The following is a 9,322-nucleotide window of genomic DNA, read 5'->3' as shown; positions in this document are numbered from 1 at the left end:
CTACTAAATGCCCCAACAACTCATTACTTATCAAACCGTACGTCACACATTAGTTCACTCATATCTATAGTTGAACTACTATCAACGACACATTATCACACACTGCATGTCTTGTCTTGTTTAGTCACAGCCACATTCATGTGTGCCACATCTTATATTAATGTACCACACATATCCTCTACCAAAAACAACACTTTTTGCAATATGACCACCTTCATGATAACCATTGTGAATGGTCATCTCATGATAGTTATGTACATTATGATACTGATATCACTACACAACATATGATTTTTATGTACTAATTTAATGTATTTTTCCTCACGCATTACTGCAGAACCATAGTATGTTGTATGTTAGGGAACTCAAAACTTCTAAGTACACAGGCATGTACATTGTTATTACAACTATTTATGTTCACTTTCACACACACATTTTGGGTTAAGGAAATGATGCTGTTAGATACTCATAAATACAGAACATACAATAACTGTTTGTTCAATATTTACACATGTAAATGTAAAACTTATGTTATTGTTATATATAGTTGCCCCTGAAGGACATGTGTCACCTGAGACTGAACAAGTGTCTTCACCTGGGTCAGCCAGCTCAACACACCTAGAAGGTGAGTGTATCAGTTGGTGGCCATATAATATGTGCTCTTCTATATGTTATGTTGTCATGTTCATTATTTGTTTTGCACATCTTCTTTAAATAGGATTACTTAGTGTCAGTGAAAATGAAGTGTAAGGCAACTTGTATTGTGTTAGTGATGTTAACTATCATGTAGGAGTTTTGAGTTTACAGCAAGTTTTCATTCACTCATATTTCATACTGAGTCCAAACATTATTCTTAAGTCAAGGTAGTTTTTAATGTGAGGTTATAAAACGTATGGAAACATGTTAGTTGTTACTTATGACACAGTACAATTACATAGTAACACAGCAGAGATTAACATGACATTTAATAATTTGTACATTTATTTGTAGAACATGATGAAGAGGATTATGATGATGATGATGATGACGCCACCGCCATACACACACAAATAGAAGCAAGTGACCATGAAGACGTTCCAATTGAAACTGTTTTACCGGCAAATCGTCCAGCAAATACGACATACGATGCAATTGTAGCTTCTGAGGGAAAAATTGTGGAAGCAGAAAATCGTCGCCATTCTGACTTCATGACAGTGCTGGAAAGGATGATTGCACTGCAGGAAGAAACAGTTTCACAATTGGCACATCTCCACAGAGTCTTCATTGAAGTGCCGAAACAGTTGCAAAAAATCAACACCTCATTCGAAGCATTAGTTGTTCAGCAAACACAAGCTAATTACTGGAGAATGACTAATGTACCACAATTCAACACCTCCCAGCCAGGATCTGTTCATGCAGGTCAGTTTTCACCACATTCATCTGATATTCATTCACCAGGCCCAAATGTTACCGGTCAAGTAGCAGAGATTGCTGTGCAGGTTCCTGACGACATACTACCACTGCCATCTGTACAAAATCAGCAGCTGACACCTACAAAGGAGCCCACAAAAACAAAATACAAGCAGTTACTACTGACCAGTTTTTGGTCAAAAACAACAAAAGACACACATGAAACAGACCAACCATCACTTGTGCAGTGACTACCAACTTGCTCACAGTCACTACCCAAAAGCCCTGTAGGTGAATTACTGCCCAAAAGCCCTGTAGGTGAATCACTGCCCAAAAGCCCTGTAGGTGAATCACTGGCCACAAGCCCTGTAGGTGAGTCACTGGCCACAAGCCCCGTAGGTGAACATTCACTGCCCAAAAGCCCTGTAGGTGAGTCACTGCCCACAAGCCCTGCCCGTGAAGTGCCAGAGGCCACTCAAAGTGGCTCTGCTGTGCCTAAAGTTGGTGGCAAAAGAAAAAGGAAAATTCAAGAGACAACAAGCAGGCCTGTTACTCGCTCGCAAAAGGAACAAAAAAAATAAATGTTATAATTCAGAAAATATGTCTTTGGCCTTGTTTTGTTGACTTCACATTATCTAATTACTATTGTATGTATGCTGAAGACTGTGTTGTTTCCAAACTTTCAAGTATGTTCTTCTACACGTGAAGTTTTGGAAATGTTAACACTCAATTAATGAATAGTGTTATAAATATTTATGTATTAATCGTCTGTTCAGTAATGGTCCACCTGGAACCAGTTGCAAAGTTTAGAGAAGCTGCCATTGACTTTGCAGCAAAACATTGCATTTGGGTGTGTTAATTGATGTAAGAATTGCATATGCATATTAGTCACATGCATTTATAAAAACACCTAAGTAACTGCAAACATCTTTCTTGTACGTGTACAGCAGGATTATGTGTAAATTATTACTTACCTTTGCCTTGCTTGGGCATTCTAATTTTGTCCTTTAATCATTTGTGTGTTCTTGTTTCAATAACATCTCAGAATGTATAAAAATATATATACACACACTGAGTGTGTGTGTGTGTGTGTGTGTGTGTGTGTGTGTGTGTGTGTGTGTGTGTGTGTGTGTGTGTGTGTGTGTGTGTGTGTGTGTGTGTATATCTATATATATATATATATATATATATATATATATATATATATATATAGTACTATATAAACTGGTATACATGTATTTTACAAACTAATACACTTCATGCTTCCTTGTGAAAGCACACTATTTTAATAATACAGGCATAATGTTTGAGAAATATCTTAAGTATGAGACTCTAACAGTATTGTGCTTAAACAAATGTTTATTACTTCATTCAATCATGTTTCTCACCATTTAAATAGGTTTCATACAAGGTATACTTACTGCCATCAATGTTGTGTGTACTCCTGCAATATTAAAAAAAATAAAATATAATATATAAATATATATATTTTTATAAGAGAGATATATTTAGATATATATATATACACACGTATTTAAACTCATGCAGACAGGGAGTTAACCAGACTTTCACATACACACAGAAATGTAAGCGGGGAAAAAACATTTCTTTTTGCAGGTGTGTGTTTGTACTGATATGCCTGGCTAAGAAATATTTTCACACAGTGGTCTTTGTTAGTGTTCAAAAAAACACTATGTGAACGCATTCAAATTCTAGGGATGTTTTTCACAAACGAGATAAAAGAAGGAGAAATGTTTCTCCCACAGTCCCATATCACAAACCACAACTGTTAACCCAATTAGACAAACAAATCCAATTGGCGTTTGAAATAAGGAGTCAAAGTAGTTAGTTTTGTTGACCTTGACAAGGAAAAACAGGAGTTTGTTAGCCATTCAGCACATTCATTTTGATGAGCAAATAACACAGACCTGCACACAGCTTTTGTGCTACTCAGACATGGCTGATGAATTCGTTAACAATATTAATCCCCTTTTAGGGTATAAGTACATGATCTGTGAAGCCATCTTGAACAGTCGCGGACAGAAAGCAAGCACACGCCAAATCGATGATTTCATTCGAGCAAAATATCCTTATTACCAAGACCGTAAGCATGCACGGAATTTTAATTCCTCAATAAGATTCACTTTATCAAGTAATGACTTTTTTGAACGTGACCAGGATAAGCTACAACACACCTATGGTTTCTGGAAGATTGCCCCGGAAAAACAATTTCTCCTGAAAGACGGCACTTATATTGTCGTGAAAGGCATATTTATTCCTAATGGCAATAGCAATGTATCCGCTACTACTGATCCGTTTGAATCGATACGTGCTGCAATATCTGCAGCCTCCATTCCTGAAACCCACATTGTACAAGAACAAAAGTACTATGATTATGTACCAAGCCTTTCAGCTGAAAATGCATTGGAATGGGAACCCGAAGAAATGAACCTACCTCCCGACCAATTATTTGAAGAAAGCAGTGGCGATTCCTACGAGCGCATCCTGGAGGAGATATGTGTCATACTGGATTCAGCGGTTGGGTCAAGCGTGGATGAAAATGCCTTGCATTTCTGGAGCGACCAGTTGCAGCCAGGCGAAGAGTTAATTCTAGAAGAATGGTAAATATAACAATCGTTATGCGTTGACTCTGCGTTTAAATTTTTTTTTTTTTTGTAACCACCATTTTCCCTTTCAATGCGTGGATACAGCGTAACATTGCAGACTGCATAACATGTAGCGATCACAAACAAATTGTTTCCTAATACAATATAGTAGAACCTGAAAGAGTAGTACACATTGCTGACGGTATACATATACGTACTTTCCTATCCCTTTAAACATATTAGCAACATTTTTCCATAACTCTAACACATACCTGTTTTGTTATCATGCAACATCTACAACATTGAAAACCGGGTCCACCACGTATGACGTGGGACCCTTGTCATGGGCCAAGGCGTCCTTAAAAAGGATTACGGATGTAAGTCCCGCCCCCAAGCGACGTGCGCGCCTCAAAGCCTATTGGCTGTCATGTTTTGTTATAGTAACGGTAACTGCAGTGTGTGATGCGTGCGGCTCAGTGTTTGTAGGCGTACCCTGGGCGTTAGCCGAATGTTAATTGAGTGGGAGGAGTGTTAGCGTGCGTTTCACGCTGGCTTAACATGACGTCACACGTATTGCATTTGCGCATTGTGTTATCGGCCGTCCTTTCTGTCCAAACACGTCTGGTTTAAAAGAATACAGATGTACTCGTTTAGAATGATTTTAGTTTCATCTTCATTGTATTTGAAATAAAGATGTGATGTTTACTGGTATTTTCTACATGTATTGAACGCACAACGTTCGCTTTGTTTTGCGCATGCGCTAACAGTTAGTGGAGCCAAGCGTGAAGTGCGTGCGCACACTAAGATGTGCGCGCACATTTTTCAGTATACAGGCAACGTTCACTTCATATACATAGTTATGGCTGCTACAAATGATAATAAAAATTACATACTGATGTACACTTGTAGTTGTAACATATAAATGAGTGACGTGTGTATGTACACAATCATATAGAGCTGTGTAACGCGTTGTCACGGATACATATATAGTAAGGTGCCATATTTGACCATCATGTGTTTGCTGTATTTCAGAGATGTCGGGGAAGATACAATCGGATCAATGTATGATTTCAGAAGAGTCTACCTTTATATGAGATGATTGTGAGGAGGAGCCACCGACTACTATACTACATATGGAACTAATTTTATATTGCTTGCAGCGCTTATTAACAAACAATTAAAAAAGTGATACCCTTATGCCTATATTGCATAAGCACTTAATTAACATAATGATGTTGCAAAATAGTGCCTCTTGAATTTTTCTTGAGTGTTCTTTAATGACTACTAACATTTTATGACATGGTGTGTTTTTTATATAACAACCATTCCCACTCTGCTAACACATTTGTGTATTCTATTGTGTAATGGAACGTATGACTGTCGAAACTATGTAACAATAATAATAATAATAATATGAGCATGTTCATGTATAGGGCTGCTAGTTGTACGCAGCGATTTACAGACACATGTTTCAGGCTGAGGTCCCTGGCCCGTGGAACGTACAAATGTTTTTTTGCCGCATGAGGCACAGGGAGATAAAGTGACTTGGTCAAGGTCACAAGGAGCCCACACCGGGAATTGAACCAGACTCCCCTGCTTCAAACTATCAGTGCCAGTGTGTGTCTTTACTCACTGAGCCACTCCTTCTCCCAATGTAAAGGACACTTACAACCAAGTAGCCATTTATATTTAAAATCTCTTGTTACATGGGTATGTAGATAAAATGGTTTGGGACTGTAGCAAATAATGTTACTGGCCAGATGTTATGGTCCCCTCCAATGCATGATGTTCTGAATATGACATCACCATCATGTTATGAAGTACGTTTCTGTGTATATTTCATTAACCTAACTAACTATAGTTTACGGTGTTTATTAATCGTTTAAAAATACATAGTATAGTCAATATGATGATATAAGCTACCATAATAAAGCTGGTGTTATCATTTGTCGGTGTTATACATGGATCCTACACCAATTGATAGAGACACAAACAGTTGTCTTAAAAAGTGTGTCTATGCTAGTGATGAATGTGCTCCCGTAAGTAAACAAATAAGTACAGTTATCCCCTTTTCTCCAAACACCTCTATATTACATTAATGGAAATTATAAGGAAACATACATAAAATGTGATGAAATGTGAGTAATCATTTTGTAATACAATGCACATGATACCTCAAGAGTAGCTAAATGCATATACATGATACAGAAAGTACATATATGTAACATTTGTGTTTAAACCAATATGTTGGGTTTTTAGTTCAAATAATTATAGGAAGATTGAGGTAGGCACATCTTATGAGAGATGTCAGCAAATATACATACCATGATCAGTCATACTGCAAATATACCTATAATGCAAAGGAACAATATATAAATTGCAAACATTGACATGCCATCTTCAGTACCGTAAACAACACATCAAAGTGTGTATTTGGTGTTAAATGTGCAACACCATGTATATTTAATGACATTCAAAATGTAAATGAGCCTGGTGTACACATCATATGGATGTACATGTTACACTGCACCAATAACATTGTATGTAAGCATACTAGAAGCATGAATGAGTATGGGCATAATATGTGTATTGTGTTAGCATAAGGAACAACACAATGCTAAAATATTAGTGCTTTGTTACCCCAGTTGTATTCACATACACACAACTAAAGTACAATTGAAGAGGGATTATATAACCTGTGCAACAATAACATACCGGTGCCACATCCCTTTGTGCACACAGCAGAGAAAAGAAAGGTGTGCAACCCATATTCATCTGTGTCCTAACAGAAGGTTATATAAAAAAAAATTATTGTTAAGATAACATAATGTAAGTATAAAAGTAGAACTTGGAACATATCTGTTTTTACTTACAAGAAAAAAATGAATTGATGAGATTCTGGCGTGTCTGGCCACCACTGGCTGTTTGTTCATTTTCAGCAGCTACATGGGTGGGATGCTCGTCTACCAAAGGCTCAGCTAGGTCTGATTGTACATTGTGCCTGAGTGCAACATTGTGCAAAATGCAACAGGCAAGGATAATATCAGAGACTTTTTGAGGCTTGTATAGAAGAGCCCCACCAGTTCTGTCCAGACACCTAAATCTGGTCTTGAGTAGGCCAAATGTCCTCTCTATAACAGATCTTGTAGATATATGGGCTGCATTGTACCTCTCCTCTGCTTCAGTTTGAGGGTTTAGCACCGGAGTCAAGAGCCACGGCCTAATTCCGTATCCTGAGTCACCTATAATGAATGGAGCACACATAAGCTTACATTAGTGATCAAATTCTACAATGCCAACATTCCTAAATAAAAATGTGTTTTGTGTTATAACATGTAAATGTGTACTCACCCAGCAGCCAACCATATTCAAAAGGTCCCTCTTCGAACGCATGGAAGACTGAAGAGTTCCTCAGGATAGAGGAATCGTGACTGGAACCAGGGAATTTGGGTACCACATGCATTATCCTCATCGTGGCATCACATACCACCTGTACATTGAGTGAATGGTAGTGCTTCCGATTGCGGTACACATGCTCACTCTGACTAGGTGCAATCAAAGCAACATGTGTGCAATCGATTGCACCCAGCACACATGGTATCCCTGCTATATTATAAAAGCCAGTCCTGACTTCCAGCCACTCTGTCGCCTCTGTAGGAAAATTAATATAATTCCTAGCGCGTCTATTGAGTGCATAGAGAAACTGGGTCAAGGCCCGCGAGAATGTAGATTGCGAGACCCCGCCCACTATGCCCACAGTTGTCTGGTATGACGCGGAAGCAAGATAATGTAATGAGCACAGCATTTTAACAAGCCCAGGGACTGCACGACCTCTGGCTGTGAAAAAATCTAAATCTCCCCTTAACTCCTGATAAAGAGCTAAGATTGCTGCTGAACTCAAACGATAGCGACTTACAATCTCCTCCTCACTCATCCCATCTAACAGGGTTCTCTCCCTGTACAGACGCGGACGAGGCACAACTTGTCTCCTCTGTCTTCTCCTCTGATCTCCTGTCCCTCTCCCTGTCCCTCGGCCTGTCCCTCTCCCTGTCCCTGTCGTATCCGCGTCACTGTCCCTGTCACTGTCCCTCGGTGTGTCCCTCCCTTGCCCTATATGATTGTCTTCATCATCAAGCATGTCATAGAAAAGAATGTTCCTCCGTCTCCTAAACAATCTCAACATTTTGAAATGAGTAGCTGTGAATGAGCAGGTAATGGGCGTCCTTTAAATAGGTATAATGATGTCAGGTGACATAGTAAAATGCAAGGTTTTACATGAACATAATAAAGTACTTGTGTGGCAAGCTGTGTGCAGTTGTTGTGTGTATTCTGCAGGGAATGATGATATTTGCCAATGATGTGACGTGATGCTTTGTAGAAACATTGCTTGCAAATAAATAGTTGCATGTGCAATGCATGTAAAACTTGTGAACGCCAGAGTCAGTCATGTAATGAGACAAAAAGGCTGAGATTGATGTGGGAAAAGTTTTGTGTAACATGTGTAATTAGGCATGTTATTGTGACATGTTGCCAACAATGAATAGTCGTGTGCATATGCATGCATTTCTGTAAGGAGGATAGTTGGTATAGAATGAGTTAACAAGGTGTCCCAATGCTGAATTACTGTACATGTGTGTATAAGTTAGGTTGAAGTGCTTGTAATGCTACGGTTATAATGTAAATATGCAATGTGATTGCGCGTCCAATAAGTGACGTCATGAAAATAGGGAGGACCAAACGTAGATGTAAACATGAGAATTTAGATGTACATGAACGTTTAAAGATGCGTGACACATTACAAGCATTGTGTAATGTAAAGGAACATGAATATACGGTGTATGTGTGACATGTGTGACATGTGTAACATCATGTAAACAATTGTCGATCAATGCAGTAAAATGTGTGCTATGATGTGAGGTTCTCCTTTAAGAGTTGAGTATAGTATTTTCCCTTGCCACATCATCACATGATGAGTAATGTGAACCGCAAATGCTGCAAACATGTAAAAGTATAATGTTATGCAAATAATACACGTCAGCCGTGACACAATGCAGGGAATGCCCCCCACACTGTAATGCAAATGACGTTTGTATTGTGAGCAATGAAACGTAAACAGTACTATACTGTTATACGTCCCCGCTCCATTGACTCCATTGATGTACAGAAGATTTTTTTTTTCTAAGTGCCGTTCCGGCAGCCTTAGCGATCGTTCTCCCGTCCAAACTGCCAACTTTAGTTGGCGGGAGAAATCGGCCATAACATCTCAATTTCGTAGTGCCGATCAGCCCCGATAAGCTGTTTTTTTTTGTTGAATCCAGCCGATTTAA

At 38.7% G+C, this 9,322-nt stretch overlaps 1 long non-coding RNA gene across 1 annotated transcript; it reads right to left on the bottom strand.

Moving 5' to 3' along the window:
* Positions 1 to 1,246: 1,246 nt before the first annotated feature.
* On the bottom strand, positions 1,247 to 4,212 carry LOC142472201 (uncharacterized). The gene is made up of 3 exons (XR_012789623.1): positions 3,845 to 4,212; positions 2,811 to 2,833; positions 1,247 to 1,530 (listed from the first exon to the last, which is right to left on the bottom strand). It is a non-coding gene; the product is annotated as an uncharacterized LOC142472201 (long non-coding RNA).
* Between the last annotated feature and the right edge of the window lie 5,110 nt (positions 4,213 to 9,322).

The sequence above is a fragment of the Ascaphus truei genome, chromosome 1 (assembly GCF_040206685.1).
Source record: "Ascaphus truei isolate aAscTru1 chromosome 1, aAscTru1.hap1, whole genome shotgun sequence".
Lineage (NCBI taxonomy): Eukaryota > Metazoa > Chordata > Amphibia > Anura > Ascaphidae > Ascaphus > Ascaphus truei.
Note: the sequence above shows the minus strand (reverse complement) of the source record. Positions and strands in the feature narration are given on the sequence as shown.